This window comes from Lytechinus variegatus, chromosome 4, assembly GCF_018143015.1.
Source record: "Lytechinus variegatus isolate NC3 chromosome 4, Lvar_3.0, whole genome shotgun sequence".
NCBI classification, from domain to species: Eukaryota; Metazoa; Echinodermata; class Echinoidea; order Temnopleuroida; family Toxopneustidae; genus Lytechinus; species Lytechinus variegatus.
The window spans coordinates 46,480,989-46,504,019 of NC_054743.1; the positions used below are offsets into that span (position 1 = coordinate 46,480,989).

Sequence of the window (23,031 nt, forward strand, 5' to 3'; positions counted from 1 at the left end):
GAAAGTTGGAAAAAAAGGAGTGACATTACTTCTTTCGAGGATGGGGGTTGCTTTTGCAAGCACCTTGCTGGTCCATTTTTTATCCATCCTTTATATACGGTAGGGGAAGGCGGGTAAGTTATTACACTTTTTGCATTTTGCATGTTAGAATTGACATGACTAGTAATATTGTATAAATAAGTACCTTGCCTTGCCAGTCTTTGCGGCAAGATTCCACAATGCTTTCAGCTTTGAATCCCTCTAGGAAGGAAGCTGGCATTTCCTAAGAAATGTAAATTAAGATTGATCATGTTGTTGTTGACGTCGCTTGACCACCCTATCTAGTATCTTGTTAACTTGTTCCCTGTAGCTCCGCTTCATTATCATGTATATAAAGGGATTAATCCAACATTGCGAAGATGCGAACGAAGTTATGACGATCAGAATCGCAGGATTTACACATCCTCCTTTCTGAATTGTGTAAATTTGCCACACAGCCGTCGGTAACCACGAAACGAAGAAAGATGCAGAAACTGCGATACAGACGATGACGCCCTTTAGCTCTGATTGTTGACGGCGACGTGGTATGTGAAGTGGACCTTGAGCACCGTTGCGCTCAGTGCCATGGTTTGAGTCCTTGACATCGGTGAGGGCGCTTTCCCGGAACCGACCTTCGGATTCCGCAATGCGACGTGCCTGTTTCCTGGAAACATTGGCAACCATGCCTTGCATGATGGTCATCAGAATAGCGAACAAGATAAGGACGTATGAAAATACGTAAACGCTGTAAGTTAGGAGTCCTTTTGAACGGTAGCTTACGAAGCAAATGCCAACGCTTGGGTAAAATTCGATATGAAGCTCCAGAACTCCCTACTCCCATCAGAATGGGCATTCCTAGGTAGTAACCGACGGTAACAAGGACAGATAATGCTGTGACCCTGAACGTGGTGATCATGGATGCATATCTTAAGGGGTATACCACAGCAATGAAGCAATCGAAGGTGACGAAGAGAAGAATGAAGATGGATATACCCAGATTCGTGATTATCAGGTAAAAGCAGAGCACTCAGAATCCTCGACCGTATATGGAAATGGACAAACATGCTCCATTAACAAAAAGTAAAGTAACAATCTGACTGAGGAATGTCTGGTATACAACTGACATATCGGAAGCAAAACGCTTACGTAAACGACCTGAGCGTCGTTGGCGAGCTGAGAGAACAGACACAAATAGAGAAAATTTTATTAAACAGCGCCTCTTAGTTTGGCATATGATAAAAGATGCCAAAGCAAAGTACTTGAAGGAACGCTGTCCAATTGTAAAGATAGCGGACAGTTTACCATAGTTATTGATAGTGCTCTTCATCAAAAGAACAAACCATTTGCCGGAACATATATCTCAATTAGTCCTAGCAGAACGTTCCAGTAATTTCTTTGTATAAAAAATATCAACTATCCGGGATAATTTAGACTCAATGCAGCGTACCTTATCTCATAGTGTTAAAGAATGTGATTCCTCACATACAACTACTCCTATAATGAAAACATTTAAAATGACAACTGATAAAGAAGTTAAGAATATTGTGACCTCTTATCCTGCTAAATCGTTCTCATTAGATCCAGTTCCAACATGGGTTCTTAAGAAACATATGAATCTGTTGCTTCCAATAATCACAAATATTATCAATATTTCTCTTGATACTGGTAATTTTCCTTACGATTTCAAGCAAGCACTTGTCACTCCTCTTTTGAAAAATCCATCGTTAGACTCAGAGGAATTCAAAAACTATAGACCTGTCTCGAATTTAAAGTTTTGTGTCAAGGATATTAGAAAAGGTTGTCGCTGTGCGTCTTACCAACTATTTCTTGGATAATGAATCGTTTGAACCTTTCTAATCTGCATATAGGAAATGTCATGGGTTAGAAACTGCTTTGGTTCGTGTATCGAATGATATTCTTCGTGCTGTTGATGACAAGAAGGCTGTTTTCCTCCTTCTGCTTGATCTTTCGTCAGCATTTGATACTGTTGACCATGATTTGCAATTGGATCGTTTGAAATAGTGTGGCATAGGACTTGTTCTTGATTGGTTTTCATCTTATCTTCATGATAGATCACAGGTTGTCAAGATTGGTGAAAATATGTCATCTCCTGTTAAACTTCCTTTTGGAGTGCCCCAAGGTTCAGTCCTCGGGCCGTTGTTTATTGCCATCTATTCCAGTCCTCTGGCAAAAATTGCGCATAAACATGGCATAAACATTCATACGTATGCGGATGATTCACAGTTTATGTCGTTTGATCCAAATGACCGTGGTAGTGAGTTGTCTGCTAGGCTTCGTTTACAAAATACAATAGATGATATGCGGTCATGGATGCTAAACAATAAGTTGAAATTAAATGAAAGTAAAACAGACTTGTTGATTATTACTTCTTAATCACAAAGTCATTTGATTAAGGACCGGACTATACAGGTTGGGGACTCCTTGATTAAAGCATTGTCATCAGTTCGAAATCTCGGTGTCGTATTTGACGAACATTATGTCTCTGGATGCACATGTAAAGAAAATATGTAAATCAGTATACTATAATATATTTATAATGTTAACAGTATTAGGAAAGTCCTTGACCATAAGTCTGCTGCTATGCTTATACACTCATTGTACAATCTCGATTAGATATAATAATATATAATATAATATATAATAAATATAACCTCACGCAATGTTAATAAACTTCAGTATGCTCAGAATACAGGTGCCAGGATTTTAACTGGTACGTCAAAATATCAACACATCTCACCAATTCTCCAAAAGTTACATTGGTTGCCAATCCGGAAGCGTGTAGAATTTAAAATACTTCTTCTCAATTGGAAAGTGTTAAATGGTCTGTCACCAAAATATCTGCAAGACCTTGTCACGCCTTATGCACCAGCTAGAAGCCTGAGATCATCACACCAGCAACTCCTTAAGACTCCCAAGACACGTGTAGCATATGGTGCACGAGCTTTCTCTGCCTCAGCACCTTCTCTCTGGAATAATTTGCCGTTAAATTTAAGAATTATACAATCACTGGAGACCTTCAAATCTTATCTTTTCTAACAGTATTAGTTATTGGCACTTTGACACTCATCCCAACTTTCTCATTCTTTCTTTTCTTGTGCGCCTCGGAATAGAATATCTCTAGATAGATGGCGCTATACAAATGCCTATTATTATGAAATGCCTTCAGAACCACTGCCGGGACCGAAGGGACCCAACCAATTCACGTACAAATTCGGATAAGGATAGGAAGGAGAACGAGGTGCACTTATGTTGGTCAGCTTTCGAAGCACCACCAGATGAAGCGGAGAAGACAGAAGAGTGGAAGAAAAGCCGCGAAAGTGTAGGACAATGCATCCTGCACAAAAACACCTTCCGTAGAGTTGTCACATAAAACCATGCAATTACTTTTTGGTAAAGCCATGTTTACCATTTGACTTCAGTGAATATGTCCTCGCCAGGCAGCATCTAACATCGTCCTCGATTTGTATACCCACTGCTTCGTTAAAGGTCAAGTCCACCTCAGAAAAATGTTGATTTGAATCAAAAAAGAAAAATCAGACAAGCACAATGCTGAAGATTTCATCAAAATGGGATGTAAAATAAGAAAGTTATGATGTTTCAAAGTTTCGCTTATTTTTAGCAAAATAATTATATGAACGAGCCAGTTACATCCAAATGAGAGAGTTGATGATGTCACTCACTATTTCTTTTGTTGTTTTTTTATTGTTTGAATTATACAATATTTCAATTATTACCAATTTGACGATTAGGACCTGATCACAAAATGTTAAAATAATGGAATTCCACGTGTTCAGGGAGGAATGAAACTTCATTTCACATGACAATGACGAGAAAATCAAAATATTTCATAATTCAAACAATAAAAAACAAAAGAAATAGTGAGTGAATGACATCATCGACTCTCTTATTTGGATGTAGCAGCTCGTTCATATAACTGTTTTTGTGAAATGAAGCGAAATTTTGAAATGTCGTTACTTTCTTATTTAACATCCGATTTTGATGAAATTGTTATGCTTGTCGAATTTTTCTCTTTTTATTCAAATCAAGTTTGTGTTAGGGTGGACTTGTCCTTTAAGCTGTCTACACTTAATTGAACATGTCGATAATGAAGCATGATTGCCGTTCTATTTATTACTCGTAAATCATAATAAGCCTGTCTCTATCTTCTGAACAGTTTACATGTTCTCTCTCCCTCTTTGTCTCTCTCTCTCCTGGTCCCCTGTTCATTTTCTGCTCTCTTTGTACATGACGTATTTGCCATCGTCCTTTATCAATTACACCGACCAGACGGTTCAGACCCGATTTAGTGAATCGCATAACGGGTCAGTGTTAAAGGAGAAATATATTGATTATGAATGTGGTCTTATTATATATCAATGGAAAGGTAATGATGTGGGGATCATCAGTGGGTCATTCAAAAATACCGAAAATAATACAAAAAGGTGAAAATCGCCGATTAAAAAACGCTAAAATGCCCCTCCGAAATATGCCTCGCATCGGTCTCTGAATTGACTGGAATTTGATGACGTCACTGTCTGTACGAGAGGCGTGATTGGCTCTCCCACGTGAAGCTCCACTTGCATGCAAAACCTGTTGCGTGGGTACGTTTGCATAAATCTATTCTCTCAGTCTCAGCCAAGGCGAGCAAACAATACGGCATGTGTTGTTGTGATGGTTTGTTTACGATCACATAATGCTACGCATGATGGGATGATCTTTTACATCTAATTTTAATTTACCTCAACGTTTTCCTTCAAAACAGGTTTTATCATAATTCAAAAAATGATAAGAGATGTTACTATATTTTTATATAGAATAATAATTCCCCGAGTTTCGTAATTTTGTCAAATTAATGAGATAAAAGTTACATCTAACAGAACGAGTGACAATCTATCCAGCCACATGAAGTTTATCGTCAGTGCATATGCCATATCGTCTGGTACTATACGTTGAGTTGATTTGCCTTCAGGTTCGGATTATTCACTTGTTTGTAAGTATAGTTATATCATTTTCCTTCTTATGATAGACTGTCTGGATGTGGTTATTCATGTTCAGCATGAATTCAATTTGGCCCGCGCGGTGTAGCTAGCACTTCCATAGCAGCATGAATTGGTAGCGAATCGGTATGTACATGACTTTACTTGTGATTGTGTTGCAAGTTGAATTTTCATCATCATCATCATCGGCGTAATTCCCCCAATTTACCTCCAACTACGTCACTGTGTTGTTTCACTTCATCATCATTCTCTTCATCTCAAAATCATCAATTTGAAAATCCAAATCTAGATAAAATTCTGGGTTTTCTTTCGATCATTTCGGGATCGAAGTATTCAGTGACAATGTGGAGAAAATGTACCCTTGCAACAGGTTTTGCATGCAAGTGGAGCTTCACGTGGGAGAGCCAATCACGCCTCTCGTACAGACAATGACGTCATAAAAAAATCCCCAATTTCGCGGACGTAATTCTGCGTGTTTGGAGCATTCAGAGAGAGAACTTTAAACTATCAATTAACTGAGTTTCATCCGTCTCCATGATAAATGATGTACACCATCGTGTTCTCCTTATTTTCTCCTTTATTGTGATATATGATTCTCCAGTTTTACGATTTTCAATATATTTCTACTTTAAACCCCCTACGAGGATCTTGTTGATGATTTGACTTCATAATTAATAAAAAAAAAATCGTCGTTACTTCGATTAACGTGGCGAAGCCAATTAACGTATTATAAAGCAATCGTGATTAGCGCACTGATTGAGGTTAATCAAACGCTAAAAAGAGGATATTTTTGGATAATGCTGGTACTGTCGGATGGACAATCAGAGATTTCAATATAAAATCATGACAAAATCTCGGGAAAAGGTCAAAATGGTTCGGGCGAAAAGAAAAAGAAAAAAAAAGATTAGGAGAAAGAGAGGAAAAAGAGAAAAGAAAGGAATGAGTGAACTAAACGGAGGCCAGGGATAGATATTTAAAAATAATCAGGTATTTACAAGTAATTTTCAAGTAATTTCATAAACAATAAATATTTGCTTCGCCATTGTTTGATGAAATGGTTAACCTGTACGTATATATATGTATATATATATATGTATATATATATATGTGTGTGTGTGTGTGTGTGTGTGTGTTGTAAAGCTTTACATGTACAACAGTTTTTTGGCAATTCTTTTCTTATTTAAATATTGTAAAGAAATGAATGAAGAGAACAATGGTAGGCTCAAAAGTCATGTCTCTTAAACATTTTCAAAAACAGTGTTATAAAAATTGAGATTATGAGGTAATGTATATATTTTGTTACTAAAAAGCGTAAAATTTGTCTTTTGTATATTTAGTTAATTCGCCTTAATCCATTCATTGACATGTATGAGTTTTGAGTTTAAAATACTTACAAGTTGTAATACTTACAAACTGTAATTCCATTTACCAAGCACCAGCCAGGATGGAAATATAGAAGAATTGCCAATGGAAAGTCTGAAATTAAGCTGACAAATCCATGATGAAGTGAACTTTTCTGCAGTTGTGCAGGTTTAGTCCCATTCCAGCCTTTCTCTGTTGTTGAGCTTCATTGCTTGCAATTCAAAGTCATTCATACCTTGGATACCCCTGGACATAGCTGAATACTGTTTGACTTCAATAGTCCATTGTGAGTAAAAGTTTTGTACCTCTAGCCCATTGTGAGTTGGATTCCAAGCTATTGTTGAGGTGAAGCCTATAATATAGTCCATTTCTAATCAGCACTCTAGACTAGTGAACTATAGGCCTAGACCTAAATCCATTCACCATGGCAGATAACACAATCACAACTAGAGCTGGGAAAGAAAAGAAAGAATCAACAGTCTCTCTCTGATCTCTGCTGTCATTAAGGATATTCTAAATGACAAGCGATTCCTGGACCTAGTTACAAACCATGTTGATACTCAACTCAGCAAATTTCAATCAGTGCTTGAAGAACAACAGGCAAAGATATTGGAGTTGGAGGTGCAAAATGGAAAGAAATCACTTGAACTTGGTCAACTAAAGTCAGAACTTGATCAACAAAGCGACCAATTACGGAAACTACAACATGAAACCAACAGGCAAGAGCAGTATAGTCGCCGCAACTGCTTGCGCTTCTTTGGTATAGAAGAATCAACAGATGAGGATACTGACATGAAGATTATTCAGCTGGCAAACGAATCTTTAGGAGTGCCATTGACCAAGGATAGCTGGAAAGAAGTCATCGCGTTAACTTCAAAGCCAACATGACTCCCTAGAAAAGGAAGAAACGAGTGCGCCCAATCATAGCGAAGTTTGTTTCTTATCGTAAAAGATCAGAAGTCTTAAAACTTGCAGGTCTACGGAAATCGATCCAAGAAGACCTCACAAGTGAAAATGCCAAACTCTTGCAAAAGACCAGAGATAGTGAAAAGGTCAATTCAGCATGGACTCGCGATGGTCGATTCGTTGTATTGATTCCATCATCGAACAACCGTGCAATAACAAAGATGGATGTGCTAAAGACCTGGACCTTATTCGAAATACGCATATCAATTTTCCTGTCATAGTAAACTCACACGAGTTACATCAAGATCTTGTACACTTATTGATAATATTTTTATTAATACTTTTCATGAAAATTTTGAAAGTGGTTTGCTCTATACAGATATTTTCCTATATATTGTCTAATTAATGTAAAAAATAAACTTGGAAAACATGTACATGTATCTAATAACCAAAATCCCAATACTAAGTATAAGAGGTCAATTATCCTAAGGATATACAAGAATTAAAAAAGAAGTTGTTGCAAATTGATTGGTCGTCAATCTACATGAGTAATAATACAAATGCTAGCTATGACTATTTTTTATATAAATATACCACACTTTATGACGACTGTTTCCCATTAATAACTCAAACTCTTCGTAAAAGAGAAATAAGAAAACCATGGATCTCAAATGGCTTATTATCCATAAAAAAGAAAAATCGTATGTATACAGTGCGTATCAAAAAAAGTTTACACTTAGAAAAAATCCTGTAAAATTATATATTTGTAATATGCTAAAGATTTTTCCACATTTCAGCATTTGTACAGATCCATTTAAGCAAATGACGATATAACTCTGCAAAAATATTTCCGCTTGAGTGAGCACGACTTACTTTTGAAAAGTTGATGAAAAATGATTTGCGCAGAACTTTGAAATAGTTATGCGAATAAAAGTAGACCTTAATCATGAAGAACACGTGGAAATTAGTTAGTAAAATTGATTTGAAGATATCTTTTACCCTTTTAAACTTGTTTCCTCGCCCAAACACTTCGAAGAGTGCATTGCGCCCCCACCCCCCACACACCTAGTCCAACGTGACGATATTTGCTTTGCACTGAGCAGTGATTAACATGAAATAGCTTAGGCTTGATTTTCATTTTGTTAATCATTGCCAAGCTTGGGAAAAGTGTGGAGAAACAAGTATTAAATGAAATGTAAACCAACTTTAAATGATAAAAACTTAGTGAAAAATGCTGGAGATGTCTGATATAAACTTTTGTTCAGGTTCAGTTATGTCCTCAGATCATAGGCGGCGGAAGCGGGGGGACGTACGTGTCCCCCCTAAATTTTAGGTGGGGGGACGGTCCCCCCCCCCCTAAAATTTATTTTGCAAACCTTTTTTTTTTGAGCTTGTCAAGTTTTTTCACTGCGTCCCCCCCCCCCCCTAAATTCACGTGGACCCCATTGAAACGTATGTTGTCCCCCCCCCCCTAAAATTTAGGTTGATTACCTTTTTTTGTCGAATTTTTACATGTGTCCATCTCAAAATTTCAGGTGGACACCCCCATAATTTGTTTTTCTTCCGCCGCCAATGCCTCAGATCCAGCTGGCACAAAAAGGGTAAAGGTTGTGCTTACTAAGTCTTGAAATTTCAAATTTGGGCGGCAAAATTGTTACAAAAATGATTGAATGTATACGTTTTTTGTCAATTGGCTAAAAGCGCAAGGGAAATTTACGAGAAATATTTTGCAGGGTAAGGTTAATTTCTCCTTTTCCCTTTGACACAGCGTGAAAACAAGCATTTCTGCGCAAACAGATTTCTGCGAGCTTTACAAAAATGGACAGTGCTCACTGAAGTGTAACATTCTGTGAAAATTTTTACTTTCATTGGATAGATGAGACCCAAACCCATAATTATATGTGAAAAAATTATTCACATGTTGTATATTTGTCAATTCCCATGGCGTTTTCAAAGTGTAAACTTTTTTGATACGCACTGTAGAAGTACAGAGCATATCTACAAAAAACACTGTGAGATGTTAATGCGAAAGTATTCTGTGTATAAAAACAAACTCACATTTATTATAAGAAATACTAAAAACCAATATATCTGTGAAATATTCCAGAAATGTAAGGGTGATTTAAAAAGAACCTGGAATGACATTAATAATATACTTGGTAATAAAAAAAGAAATATCATTCCACAAGAAATGTATTCTGCAAATAATCGATTTTCTTCGCGTGAGGAAATTGTTGAGGGGTTTAATTCTTACTTTGCCAATATTGGCCAGAATATATCAAATTCCATTCCAACTGGATCTGATTCATTTGAAAAGTATTTAAATTCAAATTATATTACCTCTTTTTTGTGAAACCAACATCTGCTGATGAATTGATAAAGATATGTAATTCATTTAATCCATATAAGTCATGCGGCAGTGATAATATAGCTCCGAGGGTAATAAAAGAGTCGATATTTTATTTTGTCAAACCACTTTGTAATATTTTCAACAAATCATTTTCATCAGGTATTGTTCCAGATTCACTAAAAATAGCAAAAACAATTCCATTATATAAAAAGAAATGTGCTCAAAATACTGATAACTATAGACTTATTGCCATTTTGTCAATATTTTCCAAACTACTGGAAAAAGTGATGTATAGCAGATTATATAATTATCTTTCAAAGTACGATGTATTAATTAATGAACAATTTGGATTTCGAAAGGGTCACTCAACTGCTCTTTAAATGACATGGATAATGGTAATTTTTGTATTAGGCTTTTTATGGACCTTTCTAAGGCATTTGACACCATCGACCACTATATGCTCCTAAGAAAATTGTCATATTATGGAATAAAAGGAGTATGTTTGGACTGGTTTAAATCATACTTAATGGACATAAAACAGTATGTGGCATGGGGGTGGTCGATGGTGTCATTTCAAACTTAAAAGAAATAACGTGTGGGTTTCCACAAGGTTGTTTTGGGGCCTCTCCTGTTCTTGTTATATATCAATGATATTACAAAAATGCTCAAATCTATTTCGTTTTTCTCTCTTTGCTGACGACACAGTTGTCATATTATCTCACAAAAATATTCACACACTTATATCATCAGCCAACTTTGAATTACGTAAACTGACATCCTGGTTTCAGAGCAATAAATTACTTCTCAACTATAAAAAAATCTAAGTATATCATATTTCTTTCAAAGAACAGGAGAGTCCCCGAAAATCTTGAAGCAATATTTGTTGAAAATACTACACTTCAATGTGTTCCATCGATATCCTTCCTTAATATAACTGTGGATGAGTTCCTGAACTGGAAGACTCATATTAATAATATCTCTTTAAAAATATCAAGAAGTATTGGCATATTATATAAACTAAGGTGTTTTGTTTCATCTAAGACATTATTGTAATTGTACAATTCAATCATATTACCACATTTATCATATTGCAATATCATTTGGGGTAATTTTCATCTCATTACATCAAATTAAAAATTCTTCAAAAGAAAGCAATTCGAATAATTGCTCATTCTGATTACAACGCTCATAGTAATCCTTTATTTGTACAATTGAAGATTCTTCCAGTTCAGGAGCTTGTAACATTAAACACACTCATATTTATGTTTAATTTCATATTGGTATGTTCCTCAAATCTTTAAAAATATGTTTGTAAATAATTCTCTCATCCATTCGCATAATACTAGGGAAAGATTTTTATTACACAAACCACGTGTACGCACTACCTAAACATTGAATTCATTTTTGTATGTAGGACTAAGCAAATGGAATGGTTTAGATGATATCAGGTCTAGTACCACTTTGTCAAGGTTTAGGGAATTATGTAAAAGAGGTTTTTTCAGAGACTTAACCCGTTGTTTATGTATTGTTGCATTCCTTTTAACCATCTCCTTTTTTCTCTTCTTATCCCCTCTCTCTCTCCTCCCTCTCTCTTCCTTTTCCTTTTCTCTTTCTACCTTTCTCTACCTCACTTTATCACTTTTCTTTCTGCATGATCTGCTTTCAGATGATTAGGATGTGTGTTTGTATGGTGTGTTCGGCGTGTGTGTGTGAGAGTGTTGAATGATTTCCAGCCATTTTGTTTATCTTTTTTTTTCCCCCCCCGCCCCTTTTGTATATTATGTATTGTATCAATTTTAATGTGTTGTATATATGTTGGGCCTCAATTCACAAGCACTGCATCGAATAGGGGCCCAAGCTTTTCATTTAATTGTTTTACATTGTATTTGTCTTGATTGTTTTTATGATTGGTTGAATAAATGAACTGAAAATGAATTTGGTTGGTTTACGTTATCAGGAGGAAATAAAATGTTCGAATCGTCAAAACAATATTAGTAAATTTGAACTTTTGTAATGGCATTAATATAAATGATAGAAAGAAGAGGACCAAGTAAGCTACCCTGTGATACTCAACATGACATAGAAAGAGTTCAAGAGGTAACGTTGTTAACTGACACAAATTGAAACATGTCTGGTAGGTAGCTCGTGAACCATTCAAAGGCCTCCACCCCCCCCCCCCCCACCCCTGATAAGTACAAAGAGAAAGTTTATGAATTAGTTTTTCGTGGTTAATGGTATCGAATGCCTTGGAGAAATCCAGGATGAAATACATATACTATGACAAGCTTTATCTATGGAAGAAGTGATTTTATTAATAAAAGACAGAATATTGCATGCGAGGTGCTATTCGGGAAACCCAAATTGCGAGTTCGATTTTTTTTATATTTATTAAAGAACGTATTTGGATGAGTATGTCACAACGAGGTGCGTAATGAGATAGGATGGTACCTAGAAGCAAGTTGATTATAACCTTTTTATAAAGGGGATGACTTTTGGCTATTTTCATGAGATTAGGTACCTCCCCTGTGTTCACAGAAATGTAGTCCAAAGTATTGACGATAGTTGAAATAATTTTCTTGAGTGGCCGGGAGGTTAGCCCATCGCTCTCTTTCTTGGTCTGTATCTTATTAACAATATCAATAATTTCGCTTGTGATAGTAGGATTAAAAAGTGTAGAGTTTGGATTTGGGTTGTCAAGAAAACTGTTGAAAGATTTATGAGTTAAAGGGTCTTAATTGCTTGCCAGATTGTTACCAATATTATTTTGAAAAATATGAATTAAACTCTTTTGCTATTGAGTTGTTGTTATCGCTGATTGTATTGTTTGCTCAGTATTTTATTTAATGCTCTATTAATGATTTTTCATGTGTTCCTCAGATCGTTTTGGTACAAATTGAGTTCTGGGGGGCGTTTCAAGAAAGGACTTGTCAGACGTTTTATCTGACAAGTCCCATTTTATCCGACAGTTACCATAGGAACTGTGCCTCTCAGCCAATCAAAATCATGGAAAGATGTCAGATCTGACAACTTGTCTGATGAAAATATTGATGAAACGCTCCCCTGATGTATAATATCTTTTTGTAACACGTAGTGAAGAAGTAAGTAAAAAAAATAAAAATCGCCAATGGTATTTGAATGGTGCCGAATGGTAGTTGAATGGTAATCTGAATGGTAAATGGTACGCGAATGGTATTTAAGTGGTGTTTCAATGGTAAGTTCTTAATGGTAATTGGTAGTTTATTTAATGGTAAATGGTATACCATATACCGAATGGTGTTTCAGTGGTATGTGACTAATGATATGATTGGTATGATGAATGGTATACCATTTACCCAATGGTGTCTCAGTGGTATTCAATGGTGTCTCAGTGGTATGTGCTTGTAATGGTATGATTGGTATGATGAATAGTATACCATACATCCAATGGTGTCTCAGTGGTATACAATGGTGTCTCAGTGGTATTCAATGGTGTCTCAGTAGTATGTGCCTGTAATGGTATGATTGGTATGATCAATGGTATACCATACACCAATGGTGTCTCAGTGGTATACAATGGTGTCTCAGTAGTATATGCCTCTAATGGTATGACTGGTATAATGGATGGTATACCATGCACCAATGGTGTCTCAGTGGTATACAATGGTGTCTCAGTGGTATTCAATGGTGCTCAGTAGTATGTGTCTTTGATGGTATGACTGCATGGTATACCATGATATACCCAATGGTGTCTCAGTGGTATACAATGGTGTCTCAGTGGTATTCAATGGTGTCTCAGTGGTATGTGCTTGTAATGGTATGATTGGTATGATGAATAGTATACCATACATCCAATGGTGTCTCAGTGGTATACAATGGTATCTCAGTGGTATTCAATAGTGTCTCAGTAGTATATGCCTCTAATGGTATGACCGGTATAATGAATGGTATACCATGCACCAATTGTGTCTTGGTGGTATACAATGGTGTCTCAGTGGTATTCAATGGTGTCTCAGTAGTATGTGTCTCTATAATGGTATGACTGGTATGATGAATTGTATACCATATACCCAATGGTGTCTCAGTGGTGTCAAATGGTGCTGAGTAGTATGTGCCTCTAATGGTATGACTGCATGGTATACCATTATATACCCAATGGTGTCTCAGTGGTATACAATGGTGTCTCAGTGGTATTTAATGGTGTCTCAGTAGTATGTGCCTCTATAATGGTATGATTGGTATCAATATGGTGTCTTAGTAGTATGTGCCTAGTGGTATATAATATAATCATGTTGGATAATTGTAAAGCTATAGTGGCTTAGTGGTGTTTGCCTAATGAATGCCATTTGTGTTAATGCTGAATGATATGCCCAGTTGCATTACCCATTAACATAATTCCGAAGATTTAAAGAAAATATATCAAAGATTAAAAGGTATTTAGAGTTAATTAAATATTTGACCTGTGACTTTTATGCGAGCAGCTTCCCCAAATCAAGTGTAATCGCTCATGATTGTAAACATGGTCTCTTGCATTCTTTTAAATTGTCTTTGTCCTTATTAAGTAAAAGGTCTATATGTGTTTAAATATTATTGATCCAGTGGTTATGATACAATATTATAAATTTGTTATATTTTACTATTGTACATAAATTTAAATCTGATGCAATGGGTGCATGCAAAAATAAAATCAATCGGTCAATGAAATCTTTTTTGATAAAAAGGGTTTTAATTTTTAATTAATAAGTTTTATTCTATTTTTATAATCATTTTGCTTGTTTATGGCCGCTTTTTATAAAAAGAACTATATATTTAGTGTTCCAAGAAGATATTTGCAATCAATCCCAAAATTCGATCAGATGCAAATTTACAGGTGATGATACATTAAGTTTATCTAGAACATATCAATTTGGATTTTTTTATGGATCAGTTGCAAGTTTGCAATGAAAAGTATGACTCTCATGATTTTGGAGTCTGAAATTGATTTGCGTTCGATTGCTTCGATTGCAAGTTTCTTGCAATGCCCCATATTTTGCTAAAAATGAATTCACTGTTGGTTGTCTTGGTCCCCCAACCTCTATCAAATTCCCATCCGCAAACCCTGATTTGGTCTGTCTGCAACGTCAAAAGCCCCATCTGACCCATTTGTACGCTATTATAGCTGCTTCCAATCATGAATTATTTCACCCTTTTTTTACAAATGATATTTCCAAAATTCTAATTCTATTTTAGGCTCTAAATATTCTTTCCCACTTGTGGACGGCGTTTATAAAGAGGAGAGCTATTCTATAGGCCGGCATTACTTGATTGAAATGATTTATCCACATGGTCTTGCTCCCTCACCCCTATCAAAATTCCCTGCCGCCATACAGGGTATAGTACAATGTAACAGAAAAGAAATCTACTGAATGAAATCTCAATTTCAATCATTACAAAAGCAAATTAAAAGGGAAGAGGAGTGAGTAAAATATATATATATAAAGGGGAAAAAACAAGAAAAGAAAAAAGGCAAAGAAGAAAAGAAAGATTAACAGAAAAGAAAAAAAGACAACGAAAATAAAAAAGAAAATAACATAGAGAACAGGAAAAAAAGTGAAGGGATCGAAAACTTTTTTCATAGATTCCAAGATCCAAGGAAAACAGTGGCATGCACTCACGCCATCATGGTTTCCAACCCAGAACCAATCGAGAGGAAAAAGAAGACACCCCTGATTTGGTTTTAATTCACCCCCCCCCACCCATATCGGGATGTGTATTTATCTTGGCGAAGAAGTCCCCTCCCCCCATATTTTGTCATAATTTATCCCCCCCATATGCTTTGGCGAGAGGGGCCGCTTGGCTGCTTGCCAGGTAGCTCTATTATACGTGTTGTTCTCGCACTACGCAAGCGCGAACGTCTAACCGCCAAGTGCAATATTTGAAAAAGAAAACTCGATCTACCGGTACTACCGTTTTGCTGTTGATAAGTCCGTCGATAATTCATCAAAAACTAAAGGAACACGGGTCAGATTCGGACAGCGACTTCAAAGTCATTTGTAGAAGGCTATAACAGTAAGTTCTATAACAATTTTCTTTGATTTATTTCTCAAATTGTCTCAAAATGTTAGATGTCGTTGTACTGCCACGACATGCACGACCACTGCACTGCCACCGTCACTGCCCCGTTGGCGCTGGCCGCTGCTCGACGGGCCGGGACGTGGCTTTGACGATAGGGAGTGATTATGGTTTATGCTTTGTATTGGCAGAGTTAAGATCGGCGAGCATTGAATAGTAATTCGCTCATATTGCCTGATGTTTATTGTCAATGTTTTACAAAAACCATCTCTGAATACATTGAATTCGTGAATGATTTGTTAATGCTAATGTCAAGACTGTCAAAGTTTTAATTGTGAATAAATAGACCGTTACTGCACACGTTAATTTACTGAAATTGAAAACTTGCCGACAATTATTGCTTTGAAATTACATGTAGGCCTATAATTTGTTGTTGTTGTTGTTGATAGATGTTGGTAAATGAGATAAAATGGAGGTGAAACATGGTAAGGGTCCTAAAGTTTAAAAAATGATAAAGGCTACGCAGGTCTATAACTTTGCTACACTGTACACACCACTCATTGCACATACTATTTCAATAGTAAAATGTGCACTTTTCGTGTGGAACTGTGACTGGACGGAGTGACAAACGATTCCTATTCAATTTTTCTACAGAGGCTGCAATAAATATATGCAGAGAAAACTGGCGCTAATGCAGTTTTGCACCGGCCGATTACCAGCATACCTCATCCCCAAAACTTGTTCCCAAATGTCATGACAGGTCTCTCAGTCACATTTCGATGTTAATATACCCACCGTTTTTCAAAATATTGGGAATGGCTGTATTTAGTCTTCGATCTCGACGTCGTTGATCTAATCCGTAGACATCACTTCGCGGATCTCTCGGATTCGCCGTAATATTTATATGGACTGAAGTTAGCAACCAAATCATGCTAACATGTGGCAAACAAACTGCCAGCATGCCGCATGCGAATCTTTTGATCGCATAACTTCGGTCCATATCAACATGACGGCGAATCCAAGCGATCCGCAATATTTTGAAAAATGGTGGGCATATTGTGTATTGATCTCAAAATGTGTGTAGACAATTCTGGTGGGGAGTTTTGCTTGAAGTTGCATGCACAACGAACAATTGTCCATAGACTGTGTACAACGGATAGATCGTCTCCGCACAGCGATTCGAAGACCGCTGATTGGTCAATAGCGCAGATCACGTCATGACCACGTGGTCCCAAAAATAATTCCTTTGGACTGTGTGCGGAAGTATCGATAACGATATCCGGTCATGTTGTGTACACGGTAAATGGTCTTGGTTCGTGATCGGATCGCTCCGGTATCGATCGAAAATTATCGAAACTACAATTTCATGCATATTCACGCGACGCTCCAAAACCCGGAAGCCAATTGACTTTGTGCACGTTGCGATAGACTCTACAAATTCCAAGGAACACGATGACATATAGACGCTAATTCGTAAGATTTTGACGGAAAAGCAAGAAGTATTCAAAATTCGCTTACCTGTGCGGTATCGGTGAGAAAATAGATCCTCCGAGAATACCTTTCATAATTCATATAAAATATAGGAAAATTGAAATTCTAGGTCGATTTTGGTACGAGGTGATAGGGAATTGCACACTTGTTTTGGTGGAATTCTGTGTGGGGAAACAAAAGGCTTGCACTGCGCATGCTTACTATATTTTCATTCATAAATTGGTTCTCGGCAGTGGCTGGATGACGTCATGTAATAAGCAAAAATGTACACGACCGCTACGTTCACGCTCCGCTATCCGTTGTACACAATTGTTCACTGTGAGTTGGCTGGTGTGAAACTGCATTAGTGCCGGAGGGTATTCTTAGATCCTTTCATGGGGCTAGGCATATCAATTTTTAAAGTAAATTTTATCCTCTTTTAAAGTTAAGTTTGTCCTGTGATCACATTTTATCTGTTTTTATTTATTTACTGATCAAAACTTGCCTAAAAAATGTCTGGAGTTCATCCACTGGCATATGATTGTCCATGAACGGATCCATGATTTCTCAAAGGGGGTAGTGGGGCACATTTTCCCAAGGAAACTTTAAATAACAAGCAAACCAAAAAGGAGATCCTCTTGTATGAGACAATATTTTTAATATAAATATTTGCTGTAACTTTCGAAGGGGGGGGGAACACTTGTGTAAGAAAGCCACATTTTTATCAAACACATCAACTATTGCTCTCAAGGTGGGGGCACAGGTCAAATGTGCCCACTTGGATCTGCTTCTGCGATTGTCAATACCAGAAAAATGGAATTTATGTCATCGATTACCCTCTTGAAAATTGCTGCTCTAGAAATTTGATTTCAGATGACATAGCTATTACTAGTATAAAGCATGCACAGTTATAATACAGCCTTGTCTGAACTACGCTGAAATACTATCACATTTCCTTATTTTTATCCTAAATTCTGGGCTGGTAATCAGAGGTCCATGAAAAATATCTTTAACATTAAAGTTCTAAGATCATTATTTTTCTATTACTATATTAGTATTCTATTTTTGTTTGTATCTGCACATACATGCAGATTTTACAACACTTAAATTGATTTTATTTCATTTTCAAAGTTTGGACGACGGATACACTGGATGATAAGGTAGATGATCCAGCCTTATCTTGGAATGACACGACGGGTGTTGAACACAGAAAACGTACCGTGTACAAGAAACAATTGGAGTTTATGAAAGGTAGGTGTGTAAGAATTTTCTTCAGTAGAAAAAAAATGCAAAGCTTCATGAGATAAAACAGATTGTATTCCTGCAGTGGCATAGCTGAAAAAAAACCTTGTCAGGAATGGTAAAAAATCCTTAGAAAGGACAAATGTCATCCCTATTTAGAGGAGCACACGTCTTTTCTGACCCCCCCCCCCAGAAAAAAATCAGTATGTTGGCTGAGGGGGGAAGGGTGGACACTTTTTCCCCAGGTATTCATTTGTTGTGGTATTTGTCATCATTGGGGCAACCTCCCATTATAAAATAGGTTATTGTCTACCCATCTATGGTTAAACATAAATTTATTTATCATATTTTACAAAATGTTTTGTTGATATTTGTTAATTGGTATCATTCAATTGAATGGTAGAGTATACTGCAAATTTCTCAATATATAAAAAAATATATGAACTTCTAAAGCTTTTACACACATGACAAGCATTCATATTTTGAACCCTTAGCTAATATACTGTCCTTTGCATTGTTTTCATCCAATATTTCTTATTACAGCTTCAAGGAATTAATCCTGCCGGGTACCCATTCACTTCATCTGGGTCTAGTGATGCACAGTGTGGATGAAATTCGGGCTGAAGGAAAACACACCATGGCTAGGACTCAAATTCACGACCCTCTGTTTGAAAGGTGAGAGTCAGAACCACTAGACCACGACGTTCCCAGCTGATGTCATATCCCCACTTGTTCTTTTGTATTTTATTACAAGAAGTCGCGCTAATTTACATTTTGTCCTCCGAGAACTATAAAAAATGGAGTGAAAATTTATTTCAAAGACATGTTCACCCTAACAAAAAAGTTGATTTGATTAAAAAGAGAAAAATCAAACATAAAAATCGGATGAAAAATAAGAAAGGTATGACATTTTTAAGTTTCGCTCAATTTCACTTAATAGTTACATGCACATCCAGGTCGGTGTGCAAATGAGGGAACTGATGACATCACTCATTCACTTTTCTTTGTTTTTTAAATATGAAATATTATAATTTTCTCCTCATTGTCCTATGAAATAAAGTTTTATTTTTTATTGTCAAATCTGTAAAAAAATTGAAATATTGTACAATTCAAACAATGAAAACCAAAACAAAAAGTGAGGGTCTTATTTTGCATCCGATTTAGATGAAATATTTTGCATGATGCTTGCCTGATTTTCTCTGTTGATTCAAAACAATCTTTTCTGTGGTGGACTAGACCTTTAATGTGAAGATATGCATTGCTGGAAATAATGATATGATACTTGGGACATATCATACACACATGTATGAAAATATGAAATAATTATTTCATTTTATAGAATAAGCCTAACAAATATTCCTGACGATCGTGTGTACATTGGGTTAATTTTTTACCAAAATGTTGTTAAATTTCAAATTCAATAACTTTGTTATTATCAGATTTTAATGAAATTTTCAGCATGATCCTTTCTGATTCATTCTCTCCCTACCAAAATCTCCCCTTTTCTCATGCTTTCTTTCTATGGTCCCCTTCATTCTCCTTATAACTATGTTATATGTAAAGTGTAACCGGTCGTCCAACCAATTTGATTGAAGGGCTAGAGGTACTCGAGACTGAAAGCTATGTGATATAATTCAAAGTGTACATCAGACAAACAAAAAACACTGAAAATCTCATCCAAATTTGTTTAGGATTAACAAAGTTTTGACGAATTAAAGTTGTTATTTTTTGCTAAAACTGTTCTCTGCAAGTCCTCATGAATATACAAGATCACAATTTATATATTTTTTGTATTATATGAATTTAAATTTTGTCCAAGCTCGGTTGTAAAAATTACGATTGACTACTGATTTACTGTGTAAGACAATATAACACAACAAAAATAGACAGAAAAGAAATAAGTGGGTATCTTGTATATATTATTTTCTATATATTTTGCAAAAAAGGTCTCTATTTTTCTTCTGTTTTTTAGTTTTCCAAATTGAATAATTTTCTTTCCTTATTTTCCTTATATTTTTTTTCTATGTGTGATATATTATTTATTTATTAATGTATCATTATTGTATTTATGATAAACTTTTGGCGTGTTTCTACAGTAAATCATTAAAAACGGTTTATCTTTTCCGGACTCGAATTACGATTGACTACTAATTTACTGTGTAAGACAATAATCTTTCTCACACATATTTAACACAACAAAAATAGACAGAAAAGAAATAAGTTGGTATCTTGTATATATTATTTTCTATATATTTTGCAAAAAAGGTCTCTATTTTTCTTCTGTTTTTTAGTGTTCCAAATTGAATAATTTTCTTTCCTTATTTTCATTATATTTTTTTCTATGTGTGATATATTATTTATTTCTTAATGTATCATTATTGTATTTATGATAAACTTTTGGCGTGTTTCTACATTAAAAACAGTTTATCTTTTCCGGACTTGAATAACCTTATCGTTCTTAAACCAACCTGTTTCTACAGACTGAATAATCTGATTAACTTGCATTTCGCGTCGCAAATACGGTGGAAATCGGAAAATTCAACCTATAACCTCACATTGCATTTTGGTATGTCAAAAATTGCATCTCGTTAGGAAAATTTTCAAAATTCATGGTAGATCTCACTCATTGTAGCAGGTACACGTTTCGCGATCAGCTGGCGAGATAAAAAACGGCCAGAATATATGTTTACTGTGAGATCGCACTTCTTGGTTCAAGCACTTAAGCCAGACACGTATGCTATTTTGCCCCGTGTTTTTACAGAAAAGTTAAACGGATTAACATGGCAATAACCACCTCTCAGAGAGATGGTTATGAGAAACCGTATTTTGCGCGATGCAATTTATCAATAAACCGCATCGCGTCTGTTTCTACAGGAAAGTTATCAGGGATTCTGGATACTTAGGCGGGTAATACCTTTTAACAATTCTATGTAGAAACATGCCATTGATATATCTTTTTAGGTGAAAAGAAAAAAGAGACCAATTTGGGAGTACTATTTTCCCCCCTTTTGGGGATATTTCATTTCTTCTAGGTGTGGTACCCTTTATTCATTTGGCCATGTGAAGGCTATCACACATTTTGAGTTTAATCTTCGAAATTTGGTGTTCATTAGTTTGTTGTCCAAACTCTGTCTTACATGTAAATTTGTTTATAGGAAGATTAACATAATATTCATGTGGAGTGCAATCATTGATCTCTTGTGGAGTCGCACAGTCACATGTATTCATAATATGGTGCTTTTATGCCATACCTGTCAATACTCTTTTGTACTTGAACTTATTAGTAAAAAAATGTTTATTAATGTCGTTGAAAGCAATTACACACAACAGATTTAACATCAAGTTTATTGTATTACAAGTATCAGGTTTGTATGCAGAACAGTGGTTTTGCCAAGTACTCAATCCATGTAAAAAGCAATATGAGAGAACAGGTTTATTCTTGGAAATGTTAGCCTTCATTTGTTGTGTTTTTCAATCAAACTCTGTCTTGATGCATGTTTACTTTTAGATAACAAGATTGACAGAGTATAGATATCAACGAGTAGCTAAGTCATATATATTAATAACTTATGTGCTTTAATTATAAAGTCTATACTTGTGAATACTCTGTGCCATTTATGCTGTACTTAAACTTCTTATAGTAAAAACATTTTATTGACGTTCTTGAAATAAGTAACTGTTTTCATTTTTTTTCTTGTGTATACTTATTCCATTATTAAGCCTACCACTAACCCCAGAGATATGCTGTTCACCAATGGTCTACCATTCACTGTACTTTATTGGCCTACTATACATTGCACATCGTTGTTCTACTGTCTACCATTCAGTGTAAACCATTGGTCTACCATTGAACTTGTGGTCTATAGTGTATGACCAATGGTGTTATTTGAATGGTTGACTAATAGTATAGTGTGTATGACAGTGTTGTATGGTAAATGGTAGGTCAATGGTGTACGGTGTATGGTAAGCCAATGGTGTATGGTAAGCCTATGGTGTACGGTGAATAGTAGTTCAATGGTGTATGGTAGGCCAATGGTGTACTGTAAATGGTAGGTCAATGGTATACGGTGTATGGTAGAATGGTGTAAAGTGAATGGTCAATCAATGGTGAATGGTGTGTGGTGTACGATGAATGGTAGTTGAATGGTGTATGGTGAGCGGTGAATGGTACGTGAATGGTGTACGACGAATGGTAGTTGAATGGTGTATGGTGAGCAGTGAATGGTACACGAATGGTGTACGGCGAATGGTACGCGAATGGTGTAGTGAATGGTGTATGATGAATGGTACGCGGATGGTGAATTGTACACGAATGGTGAATGGTACACGAATGGTGAATGGTACATGAATGGTGTATGGTGAATGGTGTAAGGTAATTGGTAGGCCAATGGTGTCCAGTGAATGGTGGCTGAATGGTAAATGGTAGGCCAGTGAATGGTGGCTGAATGGTGAATGGTGGTCAATGGTAAACCTGTCTATAGTGGCCATATGGTAGATCAATGGTGAATGGTGTTTGATCAATGGTATATGAATGGTAAATGGTGCTCATGAATATGGTAATAGTAAGGTCCGAATTATTTAAATTAGTTTGAATGGTATACCATTGAGGCTTGAATGGTATACCATTGGTGTATGGTG

The 23,031-nt window shown here is 36.0% G+C and overlaps 1 long non-coding RNA gene and 1 pseudogene across 1 annotated transcript; one reads left to right on the forward strand and one right to left on the reverse strand.

Annotated features, from left to right (window-relative positions):
• Positions 1-276: 276 nt before the first annotated feature.
• LOC121413033 lies at positions 277-3,439 on the reverse strand (annotated as a pseudogene).
• Positions 3,440-15,637: 12,198 nt separating this feature from the next.
• Positions 15,638-18,951, forward strand: LOC121412722. Its single transcript, XR_005969657.1, has 3 exons — positions 15,638-15,678; positions 18,283-18,402; positions 18,937-18,951. It is a non-coding gene; the product is annotated as an uncharacterized LOC121412722 (long non-coding RNA).
• The last annotated feature ends 4,080 nt before the right edge of the window (positions 18,952-23,031 follow it).